This window comes from Malus sylvestris, chromosome 15 (assembly GCF_916048215.2).
Source record: "Malus sylvestris chromosome 15, drMalSylv7.2, whole genome shotgun sequence".
In the NCBI taxonomy this organism is placed as follows: domain Eukaryota; kingdom Viridiplantae; phylum Streptophyta; class Magnoliopsida; order Rosales; family Rosaceae; genus Malus; species Malus sylvestris.
Genome location: NC_062274.1, coordinates 44716070 through 44729829, shown reverse-complemented (window position 1 = coordinate 44729829; position 13760 = coordinate 44716070).

Sequence of the window (13760 nt, the reverse complement as noted above, 5' to 3'; positions counted from 1 at the left end):
TTCTACCTCCTCTTTTTTACACACGCGGTTTTCTACTTTCCTTTTTGTTTTCTTCTTTCTCTAGTAAGGACACGCTTTCTTCTTTCTCTAGTAAGGACACGCGCTTTTGTATTTCGTATTTTGGTACCAAATATTTCTGCATGAAATATTAAATAATATTGCAGTTCTAACGATTTAGGAATGTGATTGTATAAATCTTATTTTATCTTTAAATATTATCGTATATTAGAGTTATAATCTTATTGGATAATATAAATAAGGCATGGTGAAAAAAAACACACAATTCACTCAATTCTATGTTTCCCTATGGTTGTTGCACCTCTCCATTCCTCTATAATAAAACTCTAGTTAAATAGGCCTTACAAGATAGGAAATTTTGACCAAAATAATATGTTATATATAGGTGGAGGGTGGAAGCCTAAGCAACAATTACATTAGATCAAATATGGACGTAGAGACAAATAAAAATATCATATGAATTTAAGTTTTTAGAAATGAAAAGAAATAATACTACCATAGTACTAAATCGAAGATCCGTTTCATTTATTAATAATTATCAAAATTCCGTTTTGATTTTGGTTTAGGTCAATGGGGTTTATTTATTAATTAAATTTAGGTCAGTGTGGAAGACCACAATGGGTTTCAAGCCCTTATAAAGGATTGTAAGATGAAGTTTATGCCCTTAATGACGGTGGCGGAGCCGATGTGGTAGCATTGGTTGCTGCTGAACCCAATAACATATAAAATGCCCTCTTAAAATTTCGTTTGACCCCAATACTAGCTTAAAACAAATGGAATAAGCAGACCTTTTATCAATATTCTTCAAATTGAAACCAATCGTTTGTGTTCTTTTCACTTAAAAAGAAGTTTAGCATGCTAATTCATAAACAAATTGAAGACTTATCAACACAAAAACGCCTTCTCCACCCAGACTTCATGTCTCACAATTCAAAACTTCTCTGATGCTCAAGTTCGGTCTGGCACCATTCATCGCACTTGGTTGAAATCCCAATCATATCAGCATTTTTCTCATCTTGTGTTTATTTGATTTTTAGGGGGTTTTGTATTGATTCATTGAATTTGTATGAATTTTTTACAGGAAAAAATTATATATTGGAAAATATAAGTAAAAAGTATGATTAATTTTTGGAAGCTTGTATTTGATGATCTCATCGTTGTAATTTATAGCTCCACCCACTTCTTAATGATATCATTGAGACTTAAAATTGAACTTACACGTACTTGAAGTGTAACATCCCACATTGTCCAGGGGAGTGGATCATCTAAGCCTTATATGTATATTCTCATCTCTACCTAGCATAAGATCTTTTGGGAGCTCACTAACTTCGGGTTCCATCGAAATTCTGAAGTTAAACTAGTTCGCACGAGGGCAATCCCAGGATGGGTGACCCACTGGGAAGTTCTCGTGTGAGTTCCCAAAAACAAAACCGTGAGGGTGTGGTCGGGGCCCAAAGCGGACAATATCATGCTACAGTAGAGCCGAGCCAGGGAAGTGGTCCCGCCCGGGCCGGGATGTGACAATTTGGTATTAGAGCGCCAATCCCTGGTGGGAAGTGTGCCGACAAGGACGTCAGGCCCTTAAGAGGGGTGGATTGTAACATTCCACATCGCCCAGGGGAATGGATCCTCTAAGCCTTATATGTATATTCCCATCTCTACCTAGCATGAGGCCATTTGGGAGCTCATTGGCTTTGAGTTCCATCGGAACTCCGAAGTTAAGCGAGTTCGCACGAGGGCAATCCTAGGATGGGTGATCCACTAGGAAGTTCTTGTGTGAGTTCCCAGAAACAAAACCGTGAGGGTGTGGTCAGGGCCCAAAACGGACAATATCGTGCTACGGTAGAGCTGAGCCTAGGAAGTGGTCCCGCCCGGACCGCGATGTGACATGAAGCCTTCTCTATTTAGCTCATTTCCCCATAAAATTTTATAATTAGCCAAATTCATCCTACCATTAGATTTTCAAAATTTTCACCTAACATTTCGTCCATTTTTTCAAGTGTTGTCCACGTGAGGAACTTATGAGGGCAAACAATTCATTTTGTCTCACTTATAATTAATTCTAAACGGACGGTTGGAAAGATTAGTAGAATTGGTTCGGGTATGGGTGTTGGGTTTTTTTTTTTTTTTTTCAAATGGAAAAAGATTAAGCGAGATTAGCTTTTTGAAAATGGTAGCGGGCAAGACACTTACTTTCTCCTAAATGGAAGAGGACCATTACACCCAGAAACCCCTCCCCCATCCTCTCTCCACCAAATTTATTGATAATAATGAAAGTAAACGAAAAAAATACCAGCGGAGGGACTATGCCAAGACTCTCAAAGACAAATCAATCAATGAAAACGATAATAAAGACAACGAAATGTCATGAGCATAAACAAAGGCTACAAAATTTGAAATCATAGACCACCAGTAACAAACGATGTAGTGTTGGGTGTTGGTGATGGACAAAATAACTTTTTTACTCTCAAAGGTCTCTCAAAGGAATAACAAGTGACAAGGATGGATGGAATGTCGGATGAAAAGTTCAAACGGCAAAGGATTTAACTAATTATAAAAGTTCTGTAGGGATAATTAGCTAAAAAGAATATAAAGAGAAATTAACAATTTTTTTATAAGTTCATAGAGTAAATCGACGAATACCGTTTTTCTTCTTAAGTGAACCATTGTTATTGCATGTTCACCAAACAAACAAAAGGGTGTGGCATGGGTATGTTAGGTGAGCATAGAGAGAATTGGTTAATGGTTATACTCCAATTAGGGCAAATATTGCTTAATATTCTTATTCAAAAAATATTCTTTAACATTGAATGCAAAAGTGTTATGCTTTTTGGCAGAAGAAAGGACCTTTTGACCAATATATTCTCCAACAGACTTTTGTTTGAGAGACAAAGCTATTCCACCAAACTACGCAGGTCAACGGTTAAAGGTTTTGCATTACATTCATCCAAATAATATACCTTTCATCCATTCACACAGTTGAGCTTCTGCAGTTAAAGAAGGTACTCTATTTGTTAGAGACTAGGAAAACGAATTAAGGAACAATAAAATTAGGTATAGACATTTCTATAAATATGTCGAAACTCGCTTGCCATGATCTTGAAAACAACTCTCGACAAGTGAGCCCAATGAATAATTTTCAACATTAGCACCTATAAAGCATGAAAATTTCATTTTGATCGCGTATTTTTTTTTATACTTGTTGGATACCTGTCAGATATATATCATGGTCAACAGATATGACTTTGACTTGATGGATACGTGTATCCAACATTTATGATACTGTATCTGACTGTTAAGATACTTTTACACTTTGAGGTAAGAAATTGAAGGGAAAAAAATTAATCGGAGATAAAAATTTAATTGAAATCTGATGAGTATGAAGAGCTTGTCTCTAATTGAAACTACAAATATGACTCACACTTTTCTTCTATATATCAAGAGAATTAGGGTCCAACTGGTAACGTATTTGCAAAATAATTTTTGAAGAACTGTTTTGTAAAACAAAAATGATAAATAGGATTTTTCATTTTTAAGATTTAAGAATGTGTCTGGTAGATTAATTTGAGGATGATTTTTTAGAATGAAAACAATAAAAATGAGTCTAGTACCAATAACTAAAATGTCAAAAAGTGTATATATATATACACAAATTCATGTTTGGTAATAATGGTGGCGGTGGTGGTAGAGATGGTGGTTGAGACGAGAGTGATGTTGGTAGCAGTGGTGGTTGGAGTGGTGGTAGTAGTGAGGGTAAGGGGCTGGAGATGGTGGAGGTGGTGGCGATGGTGAGGGTAATGAGGTGGATAATATGGTGATAGTGGTGGTGGGAGGTGGTGGTAGCGGTAGTGCATGGTGGCCATAACAGTCATACGGTGGAGATGGTGATGGCCATGTTGGTAGGGTGATGGTGATGGTCATGGTGGGACAGTGGCAGTGGTGTCATGGTAAAAATGGTAAGATGGTGGAGGTGGTGGTAGTCATGGTGGCGAGGGTGATGGTGGTGGAGGATATGGTGGTAATGATAATGGTGGTGAGAGGTGTTGGTGTCAATGATGGTGGCGGTGGTGATGAATGATGATGAGACTGTGGAGAATGTTGTGGAGGTGGTGGCAACGATGGTAACCGTATTGATGTCATACATAATTTTATTTTTAAGTAAAACTCTAACTAGAGTAAATTGTAGCAATGGTCTCTTAACTTTAACTCAATTGCTGCAATGGTCCCTGAACTAAAAATTTATTACCATGGGTCCATCAACTCATCAAAACGTGTAGCTATGGTCCCTCAACTAAAAATTCATTACCATTGGTCCCTCAACTTTAATCAAACTGGAGAAATGGTCCATCAACTTTAACCCAATTAGAGCAATGGTCCCTCAACTTTAACCCAGTTATAGCAATGATCCTTTCAACATAACTTATTTTGACTAAATTTTGACAAAGTTGACGAAAATGACCATATCTATATATTTTGATGAGTTGAGGGATCCCAATTGTAGCAATGGTGCTTCCAACATAACTTATTTTAACAAAATTCTAACGAAGTTGACAAAAAGTACCATAGCTACACATTTCGATGAGTTGAGGGACCAATGGTAATGAATTTTTAGTTGAATAATCATTGCTCGAATTTGATTAAAGTTGAGAAACTATTGCTACAATTTACTCATCTAACTATGTTGTATAATGTATCTTTTATTTCTATTATTTTGAAAAGTGTTCTTGAAAAATAGAGGAAACATCAATTTGATATTCTACAAAACTTACGTTAAATATTGTTTTCAATATTTTTTATTTTCTAAGGTTATTTTCACAAAGCAGTTTTGCCAAACACATTTTCGACCATTTTTGTATCAACAAAACGAAAAATGTTTTGCAAAATGTTAACGAACCGGCCATAGATTTCCAACTTTTCTAGTCCAACAAATCAAATGAACTTGAATTTGGATGATGAATTTGAATTCTTATGTTATTTAAATATGTTTCATAATTATATATATTTTTTTGGGAAGTATGCCAATATAATCTTAATGAGGTGCAAAGTCTGCATTTGACATTCGTAAGGCTATCCGGCATTTTTCCAGTTCAGCGAGAATGCGCAACGTAAACGAACGTGAGCTGTTCAAAATTATATATTACTATGTATTTTTAGCTATCATATTTATGACGTATAGTATCTTAGTTTTTTAAATTTATTTTGTATCGTTGTGTCATGTATCACCATGTCCGCTATGTATTTATGCTTCATAGATTGGCACAAAAACCAGAAAATTCATTTTCCATCAAATTTATTAAAAGACCACCAGTAGCCTTGATATTTTTCTTTTTGTAGCCATTAACGTTGAACTTAATGTTGCAAGTTATATATTTATATATTAGTTAAAGTGTAAATAGTAATTTGTTGTCCCACATTGATAAAGTGTATATGTAATACCAATTGTAACTCTTATATATACTCCACCTTGGATATTAATGAATATACAAGAAATTCTCAAATATTGTCATATATATTTTTCGTATTTTACCATGTTTAATTCAACTTGGCATCATAGCAGTTCGCTCTTGGTGACCTCTATGCTTTAATTTTGTGCACACTTTTCTTAGTACCGTGCAAAAAAAAAAAAACAAAACAAAACTGAACAGTGATGTGCTACAGTACATCGTTACAGTGTCGTGAACAGTGCATTGCTGCAATGCCAGAACAATGTTTCTGCTAAAGTGTTATGGTAAATTGTCTTAATTCCGCTGCATATCTTTTGTGTCTTTTGTGTTCGTATTTTAGTTAAATGGCTCAATATAATCATAACATTGTTATGCATCTCGGTGAAACAAATATATGGATAATTGATACTGGGGCCACTAATCATGTGACTAGTGACCTTAGAGTGTTTGATGAGTTACGTGACTATGTTCATGATCCATATATTACTAGTGCAAATGGAGCATCTTTCCCTGTGAATGGTGAAGGCACTATCTCTCTCACTCCGACCTTATCACTAGTACATGCTTTACTTGTTCCTGAAGTTAAGTGCAATCTTTTGTTGGTAGGAAAACTACTAGATACCTTATTTCACTCATTTCTACCCCACGTATTGTTATTTTCAAGACATTCAAACTCAGAAGATAATTGGTCGTGGTAAAAGAACTGGGGATTTGTACATCTTGACTATGAAGGATAATGTTGTTTTAGATTCAAATAATCATCAAGTTCTAAGTGCTGAAGTGGATGACGAACATCAAATTTGGTTGTAGCATCAACGTTTGGGACATCCATTATTCAGCTATACGAAGCATCTACTTCCTTCTTTGTTTCGCACTTGTAGTGATTCAAAGTTCAAGAGTGAAACATGTGTCATGGCAAAGAGTCATCGTGCTTCCTTTCCCATAAGTGACTCTAAAACTACTTTGCCATTTGATTTGATACATTCTGATGTGTGGGGTTTGGTGAAGGTTACTTCTAATGGATTTCGTTGGTTTATTACTTTTATTGATGACTGTACTCGATTAACTTTGGTGTTCTTGATAAAGAATAAGAGTGATGTCCCTTTACTTCTTCAAGAATTTTGTGCAATGGTGTCTACTCAGTTTCAAACCAAAGTTAAGGTCTTCAAGTCTGATAACGGAGGAGAATATATGAATCACACTTTGGCATGCTTTTTTCGTGGTATGGTATTATTCACCAGATGACTACTCTGTTTACACCCCAACAAAATGGTGTGTTCTAATGGAAAAATCATCCAATAATGGAGGTTGCTCGCTCCTTGATGTTGGATAAATATGTTCCTAATCATTTGTAGGGTCATGTTATATTGGTTGTTGTGTACTTGATAAATCGTGTTCCAAGAAGGGTTATTGATTTTCAAACACCATTTGATGTGCTACAAAAACATGTTTCTCCTATTTTTGTATCCAAACTTCCTCAAAATGTGTTTGGGTGTGTGGCGTATGTTCATGTCTACTCTTATTATCGGAGTAAACTTGATGCATGTGCTCGCTGATGTGTATTTATTGGATATGCTAACAATCAGAAAAGCTATAAGCGTTATCATCCTCTGACTCAGAAAGCTTATATTACCATGGATGTCACCTTCCACGAGGAAATTCCGTATTTTGTGAACCCTCTTCCGACTCCCCACATTAAAGGGAGAGAGGAAGTGAAGTGCAGATTCGAAAATATGGTATGGATGATGTGTTATAGGAAAAGTTTATGTTGCGTGATACTGACCAATCAACTATAAATGGCTATCGGACAACTGTCATTCCCGAGATTATTTTTATTGATGACCCGTTGGATGTGCCCCATGAGTTGCATGTTGATGGTTCATCCAGTGATGATTCTTCTAATGGTTTGGTACAAGATAGTGACACACATAAGGTAAATTCTGATGATTATTCTACTTATCAGTTGCCTGCACAAGTTAATCGTGGAAAATCTAAAATACAATATGAGCCTGATATGCATGCCAAAACCAAGTACTCTATCAACAATTATGTGTCTACTCATCATTTGTCCAAACTATATGCATCTTACATATGTCAGCTATCTAGAATATTGGTTCCTACAAAATTATAGGATGCTTTGTTTGACCCTAAGTGGGTTAATGCCATGATTGTTGAAATGGAAACTTTGGAAAAGAATTCCACTTGGGATTTGGTTCCATTGTCAAACGGGAAGAAAGCTGTTGGATGTAGATAAGTGTTCACTATTAAGCATAAAGCATATGATTTTATTGACCGGTACAAAGCAAGATTAGTTGCTAAGGTTTATACTCAAACTTATGGTGTGGACTATCAGGAGACTTTTGCTCTTGTTGCCAAACTTAACATTGTGTGTGTTCTTCTGTGCTTAGCAGCAAACCAGGATTGGCCCCTATTACAGTTTGATGTTAAGAATGTTTTCCTTCATGGTGATCTTAAGGAGAAAGTTTATATGGATCTCCCACCTGGTATCAGTATATTTCCTGAAAAAGGTATTTTGTGTAGATTGCAAAAGGCTTTGTATGGTTTGAAACAATCTCCTAGAGTGTGGTTTGAGAGGTTTACAAGTTCAATGAAGAAGTTTGGGTATTTTCAGAGTTATTCAGATCATACTTTGTTTCTAAAGCGACGAAATGGTAAGCTAATTGCACTGATTATTTATGTTGATGACATGATAGTGACCGGTGATGATCAGGAGAAGGTTCAACGCCTTCAAAAGTACCCAGCTACTGAATTTGAGATGAAAGAGTTGGGTGAATTGAAGTATTTTCTTGGAAGCGAGGTTGCACGATCCAAGCATGTTATTTTTACGTCTCAACGAAAGTATGTTCTTAATTTATTAGCTGAAACATGCATGTTAGATTGCAAACTTGTTGATACTCCAATTGAGCAGAATCATCGTTTGAGCTTATTTCCAGATCAAGTTCCTACTCATAAGGAACATTATCGAAGGCTTGTGGGGAGATTAATTTATTTGTCTCACACTCGCCCTAACATTGCTTATGCAGTTAGTGTGGTAAGTTTGTTTTTGGCACTCACCTGGGTTTTTGGCACTCACCTGGTGAAGCTTATATGGATGCAATAATCTGTATTTTGAGGTACATGAAGATGGCTCCTGGCAGATGTTTGGTTTTTTCCAAGAATGGTCATTTGAATGTAGAAGAGTATACAGATGCAGAGTGGGCAGGTTCTATCACTGACCAGCGATCTACATCTGGATACTTTACTTTTGTGGGTGGTAATCTAGTTACTTAGAGAAGTAAGAAACAAAAAGTGGTGGCTAGATCAAGTGCTGAAGCTGAGTTTCGTGGTATGTCTCATGGTGTATGTGAGTTGTTGTGGTTGAAAAAATTGTTGAGGGATCTTAGATTTAAACCCAATTGTGTTATGAAACTCCATTGTGATAACAAGGCTGCTATTGAGAATACTCATAATCCAGTGCAACATGATCGAACAAAACATGTAGAGATTGATCGACATTTCATAAAGGAAAAATTGGATGCTGGAATTATTAATTTTCCCTATTTGGGATCTTAAGATCAACTTGCTGATGTGCTTACTAAGGTTGTGTCTAATAGTGTGTTTTCCAACTCCATTGACAAGTTAGGCATGTGCGACATCTTTGCTTCAACTTGAAGGGGAGTGTTGCAAGTTATATATTTACATATTAGTTAAAGTGTAAATAATAGTCTATTGTCCCACATTGACGAAGTGCATATGTAATACCAATGGGAGTTTTAATGAAAAGGACTTGGACCAAGAGTATTTTAACCAAAAACCAGCCTATAGTTTTCTTTAACCAAAAAGCACCTCAAAATTAACCATAAGGCTCCCAAATTCTACACAGGCTAGGTTACAAAGCCCAACATGAACAAAAATAAGTTTCCAAAAATGTCCCTAACAGAAAGAAAACCTAGCCACGTGCAAAACTCTGCAAGAACAAGTGAGGCATTGCCGAGTAGATAGCATTCTCATCGCCCCGCGCAAAACCACCGAATACAGATACCATCTCTGTATGGGACATCATGGAATAGGGACAGGTGGAGAGATATCATCAGATTGTTGTCTCTGAACAAATACGCAGCTGAGAACAAAAGTTTCAGGTGATTCCTAATCAGATTATTCTTTTGCAATAAGAAACAACCTAACCCGTTCTATGGTTTCCTCTAAGCCCCCTTTTACAAAGGTGCCATTTTTTTCTTAAAAAATTCTTTTGTTGTTTATAAGCTTATTTGATTGAATATATCAGTGAAATTTTGAATTATGAGAATTGGGTATTTTGTTTTCTGAGATGAGTATTGATTGAAATTTGAAATCTTTAATTGTTGGCTTTTGGATTAATGATTTCGTATTTTTTGTATGCATTGTGATTTGGAAGACAGTAGGCAACGTTTGATTCGTAATTTCAGTAGAGGCTAGTGGAAAGATTGAATATAATCTGCCAAGATTTGATGATACCTTGATTTATTTGGTCTGTCCAAGCATACCATATGTTCTTCCATTTTCATGCATGATTTTGGTTTCTTTGTCATTGTTTCTTAATTACCAAATCTACTTCAACAATGCATAGATATTATATATCTCTTACAGTATTACATTATTCTTTAGTTCTTGATGTCTTTTATTGCAATTATAAAATTCGTTATATACAAATTTACAAGTTCTTTCATATTTTTGTAATGATTTAATTCTTATTTGTGCCTTGCAAACATTTACAATATTTTCTCCTCATGTTTTGTATGAATTTATGTATATGATTATGTATGAATTAATTTGTGAAAAATTTAATTTGTGCTAATTGTTTCTCTTTTTGATATTCCAAAAAAAAAAAAAAACAGAAGTGCTCCTGCTCCAGATGTGGGTTGGCCTCAAATTCAATCATTTAGGAAGAATCTCGCAAGCAACAAAAGCTCTTCTGAAAATGTTGTCCAAAACAAAGCTCCTAATGGTAAACGAAACCAACAGAAAGGGTCTGTTTGTGAAAATTAACATGGATGGAGTCCATGTTACCTCTTCAAGTTTTCTGTCATCTAAAGAATCTGTTGCCTTGGAAAATCTCCTGAGAGCCAGAGCTGACAGCACCTTACAATCACAAAGACATAAATCTCTTGTATAATTATAGCAAATAGTAAACACAATCATGTATGAATTATAACTTTTACCTTATCTTTTTACTATAGATATTGAGGGACGAACTCGAGATTCCGAGAGTAAATGTGAATGCTTTTAATCAACTGAGTTACAAGTCTTTGTTATTTTAGCCATATTTAAAAGAATGAATTAAGTAAAATCTGGGCAATATGTATACTAGTAGGATGTCGCTTATGTTGTCAAGTTGTCAAATGGTACTATTATTGATCGTATATTGTTTTTATCAGAGTATGTCATTCTAATCCTCCTTAAAATAAAAAGACACTATTTATGAAACTAGACCAATAAGTAGACACTATTTATGAAACCAAATCAAGAATGAGACACTATTTCTAAAACTAAACCAATAGGTGGAAACTATTTATGAAACCAAATCAAGAATGACACTATTTCTAAAACTAAACCAATAAGTGGAAACTATTTATAAAACTAGACCAAGAAAGAGATACTACTTATGAAACTAGACCAAGAAAGAGACATTATCTATGAAACTATACCAATTGCTATACACTATTTATGAAATTGGACCAAGCACTAAGCCACTATTTATGAAGTGGACCAAGAACTAGGCATTATTTATGAAACTGGACTAAGAATTAAGCCACTATTTGTGAAAGTGGACCAAGAACTAGGTACTATTTATGAAACTAGACCAATAAGGAGACACTAATTATGAAACTAGACCAATAAGTAGACAATATTTATGAAACCACATAAAAAAAAATGGGACACTATTTCTAAAACAAAACCAATAGGTGGAAACTATTTATGAAACTAGACTAAGAAAGAAACACTATTTATGAAACTGAACCAAGAACTAAGCATTACTTATGAAACTGAACCAAGAATTAGGCAATATTTATGAAACTGGACCGATAGGTAAACACTATTTATGAAACTAGATCAACAAGTATACACTATTTATTAAACCAAACAAAAAATTAGGCACTATTTCTAAAACCGAACAAATAGGTGAATACTATATTTATGGAACTGGACCAATAAAGAGATACTATTTATGAAACTCTACCAATTAATGTACACTGTTTATGAAATTAGATCAAGAACTAGGCACTATTTATGAAAATGTATTAATTCCTATACACTATTTATGAAACTGAACCAATAAGTACACATTATTTATGAAACTAAACCAATAAATTTATGAGCTAAAGCATTGGCAGATTAAAATATTTTATGAGCTAAAGGATTGGTAGACTAAAAATATTTTCATTGTTGCTAGAGAATAGGTTTCCATCACATGCATGCTCTTACATAAGTACACTTTCAAGCTCAAGAGGTGTATACAAATATATGCATTGGATGTAATCAACAACTGAATGTATACAAATTTTTCTCAACTTTACAGTGATATATATATATGTATGTATGTATGTATGTATGTATATATATAAAACTCTTAACAATATGCAATGGTATGTCTCAATATAAACTAGAAAATGAAATATTTGTTTTTCTATCTCTGAGACGTGGCCAATTCTCCATTTCAAGTTGTTGCTAAAATGCACCCCCATATAAATCCAGCTCTTAGTCCTTGTATTTGTTTTTGCTCTCCAAAATATCAAATCCCCAAATTCCTTTTTCCTCTCTATCTCCCCCTCTCAAAGGTCCTTTTATATGTGTTTTTGTGGGATTTTCCTGTATATATTTCGGTCCTCCTTGTTCTCTTATGGGTCTGTCTCGATTTTAATGAGACTGGCTAAGATTGCAATTTTGTTGCTCTTGGTTTTGGCTTGTATTAGATCAAACAATGCAGCTTCAAAATCCAGCTTCTTCCTCACTCCCTTTGGTCATGATCATCATCACAATGTTGGAAAGAGGGTGAAGGGCTCATCAGCAAATGGAAGAGTGTTCAAAGGGGCTATAACTAATTTCAAAGAGTTTTGCAAGTCCAAGGCGCAAACCAAAATAAACAAAAATTTATATGCACCAACCCCTAAATAGAAGACCAAATCCTAATTGCTACTGGTCAGGAGGTGTCCAAAGATCAACTCCGAGACATAAACCCTCTTCTACTGGTGAATCTCAACAGGAACTCCAGTGCCGTTGTTGTATACACTGATGCAACTCTATGGTAGCAGTGAACCCAAATATTGGAAGATTGAATTGAGGTCAGTTGACCTAAGCTTTTTGTCAGTCGAAATTTTGGGTTAGGTGGGTCTGAGGTAGCAGTGGCGGCTGTACCCGAATGTTCGTAAAAACACAACGATCTCTCCTCTCCTCTCCTCTCCTCATCTTCTTCGGGAGGAGATCGTCGTCATTCTGTCATAGAGAGAGGGGGGCGACAACATAGCAGAGAGATACGGAAGATTAGACGGACAAAAGACTTGCCTTTAGGGGAAAAATCGGAAATTCATTGTTTGGGCCATTTTAATTGGACTAGTTTAGTGTTGGACTTTGTCTTAACCATTAAATAAAGTTAGTGCATGGTTTTTTGTTAACATTTAAAGTTTTCAAGTCATTTTCATTAGTTTTCCTAATACTAATTGTAACTCTTATATATTTCATTTTGAAGATTAATGAATATACAAGAAATTTTTAAATATTGTCATATATATTTTTGATGTTTTACTTAATTCAACTCTTAATATAACATGTTGCAGAAGCTTGCCAACGAAACAAGGCTTCAATTCTACATGGTTCATCAGCCTTGCGTGCATTAGCCATCAACCTCTCACGAAGGTAAGTACAAATAACAATCTTGGGATCATCAGTCATCAGAAGATTCCTATTAAAACATAAATGTGTCCTACAGGACCAAAAAGTCTGTTTAGTTCTTTTCGATAAGTGCATTCCTTCTTCTTCTTTTTTTCTTTTTCCCAATGTATTCCCCTTTAATCACTACAAAAATTCATTTCAAATAAGAAATCATTTGGTAATCTATATGTTTATCATGAATAAATGATTAATTATCATCTCTACAAAAATTCATTTCGAGCTAGATATCTTTTATTCATATATATATATATCCATTATGAATAGACAATATTCAATTTAATTGATATTTTATAGAGATTAGATAAAAAGTAAGAAAATGAATAATATCAATTATGATATTTGTATGCTAAAATACGTTAGTGGTGCACCCGA